The sequence below is a fragment of the Crotalus tigris genome, unplaced genomic scaffold (assembly GCF_016545835.1).
Source record: "Crotalus tigris isolate CLP2741 ecotype Arizona unplaced genomic scaffold, ASM1654583v1 scf7180000019636.1259824, whole genome shotgun sequence".
NCBI classification, from domain to species: domain Eukaryota; kingdom Metazoa; phylum Chordata; class Lepidosauria; order Squamata; family Viperidae; genus Crotalus; species Crotalus tigris.
In genome coordinates this window covers 642,501-645,000 of record NW_024097633.1, presented here as the reverse complement: position 1 = coordinate 645,000, position 2,500 = coordinate 642,501, and the positions used below count along the sequence as shown (strand labels likewise).

The 2,500-nt window shown below is 30.6% G+C and overlaps 1 protein-coding gene across 7 annotated transcripts in view; it reads left to right on the top strand.

The window, feature by feature from the left end:
• ZFHX4 (zinc finger homeobox 4) overlaps positions 1-2,500 on the top strand; it is a 199,376-nt gene that overhangs the window by 21,518 nt on the left and 175,358 nt on the right. The window contains exon 1 of one of the 7 annotated variants that reach the window (XM_039363958.1): positions 1-5. This exon is cut by the window's left edge and continues 106 nt beyond it. The exons of the other annotated variants lie outside the window; for them this stretch is intronic. The gene's annotated coding sequence lies outside the window, so the exon portion shown is untranslated. The remainder of the gene's footprint in view (positions 6-2,500) is intronic. 7 annotated transcript variants of the gene reach the window in all.

Below are 2,500 nucleotides of genomic sequence, written 5' to 3'. Positions count from 1 at the left end.
AGCAGGTATGTATTCAACTGCTTACTCTTAACATAAGATTTACTTTCTTTCTTTTTTTCTTTTTTGGTGATTTTGAACCTTGCAAGAAAATAGAAACATTTATTAACAAAGAATTGAAACTAAGCTGTGAAAGTTAGTTGTATGATACTGTATTACACTTTATACTGTAATATGGAGATAAAAACATATATGGATTAGTAGAAATCATTGCATTGTGTACATACATTAATTGCAGCCTTAAAAGATATAGTCTGATTTTCTTTTTTAAAAAAAGTTTTTCTCCTTCATTTATACTGATACTTGGAAAAGGACATATCTTTTCTGGCATTTCATGCATTATATTCATTTTAATAACTAATATTCCTTAAAGATACATTGCACTGTATCTCTGGAAGCAGCTAAGGTATAAAAGATATATATTATAAGTGATGTTTACTATACTAACTATTTCAAAGTTTCAAAATCCTTTATATCAACTAAAATCATGTGTTCTTATTTGGAAAATTTGATCATAAAGTTTTGAATTCAACTGGCATAGAAATTATTTAAAATTATTTAAAGCTGACTAAATATGGATGGACATTTTACATATAAATTCCAGATTACTTTGATAAATCTTGAGGTTATTTGCATGAATTTTTAGTGAGATGTAATCCCTGCCCTTCAAATCTGTTTCTGTAAATTTATCAAGAAGAAGAGATGAGGCTGAAAGACTGCTCACTGTTTAGGGTGCACATGAGACAGTGCAGAAGTTTTGGTGTATTTGTCTACAATTATTTGTTACTTCTAAGTCCCAGCTGAATATGTTTTGTGCATTTGAGCACTTTATACATTGCTGAATAATATTATGACACAGATTTAAGTTCAAGTATATGAGGGCTCCTGGGTGCTCTCTGAGCTTGGTTGTTTTCTTGCAGACATTTCATTATCCAAACTAAGTAACATCATCAGTGCTAAATGATTGGCAATGATGATGTTACCTAGTTTGGGTAATGAAACATTTGCAATAAAAAAACCAAGCTCAGAGAGCACCAAGGAACTCTTCATTTCAACCCTGACTACAAATATTCCCCTTTATACATTCAAGTATATCTCTCTAACTTAATTCCAAAGTTCCTACAATTAATTTTTAGCTCTAAGCATAAATATTGTGGGTTTTTAAAAACTAATTAATTATAGCATGATAGCAGCCCTTATTTATTTGCAATTCATTAAGTATAATAGCAGTCTTTGTGTACACGTACACGATCATCTTAATACTTGATTCACATTTCAGTCCAGTTGAACTGTTAAGTGTAAAAAAACATCAATATTTGCTTCTGATCTAATACTTGCAAGTTGAACAGGAAGAAATAGTGATTTTTAACACCTAGATGGAGATTTGTTTTTTTTTTCTACTTGAGCTATGCCTGCTTTAAATAATATTCATGAATACACTGCCTGCTTGGATGCATATATTATTTGTGCAGATTTGGCATATGCAAAGGTAAACATGCCTGTCTTGATTAATTAGAAAATTATTGGGTTTTCTCATTGTTTGTGATCAGTTTATTTCAATGGAATTTTACACTAAATGCATTCTATGAGCATAATTAACCTGGAGCTCATCAATGAATAAAATTATACGCCAAGCTTTGCAAGAACAATTATTCTGTCAGTTGAGCCACCTCAGGTACCAAAACTAATTCTGATTAACATTCACACTATGACAGTCTTCTAATGTATCTTAAGTATTCATTTCTAAATTTAATAATTTTCTATCAGAATTATGTTTAATTACACTTATTTCTTTCACTCATATTGCTATACTTTAAAATACTTTGGTATATTTTACTGATGCATTTCTGAATATTTTTTAAAGCAACAATCAAATCATACCAAGTGAGTGAAAATTTTATTTATCATGTCGCCTTATATAAAATATCAACCCTCTTATTAATAGGGTCAGTAGACATATAGTCTATTTATGTTAGCACAAATAGGTTTTAATTTTGTATACAAACTTCAATTGCTAATAAATATACATGTATAATAAATATGTTAATGAGATAAATCTCAGTCATGTTGTAGAACTGAATATTATTGCTGAACATAACTTGAAAAAATCAGTTGTTAGATATACTGCAGTCATCTTCTGCAGAATAAGAGCTTTGCAAGGAATGTGTGGTTTAAGTTAAAAAAATAGTTATGATTCTTCAGTTCTTGCATACCTCCCCACTCAAAAAACAAGAAGTGAATTATAATTGCCTACGTCCACCTTTGTAGTGCTTTTGTCTGCTACCTGAAATTGATGTGCCTTTTATAAAATGCATCTTGTGCTCAACAAAGGGAGCTTATGGTCTAGGACGCTTGCCTGCAAGAAATGATTGAAGGATTTTCATCAGTAGTGCTTACTTATGATTTGCTAAGCTGGGAGAGATGTTGATTGAGGCAGTGGTTGAAAGATAGGCAACTCACCAGGACTGATAACCTCAAAATGGTATTTGAAATGGTGTTCATT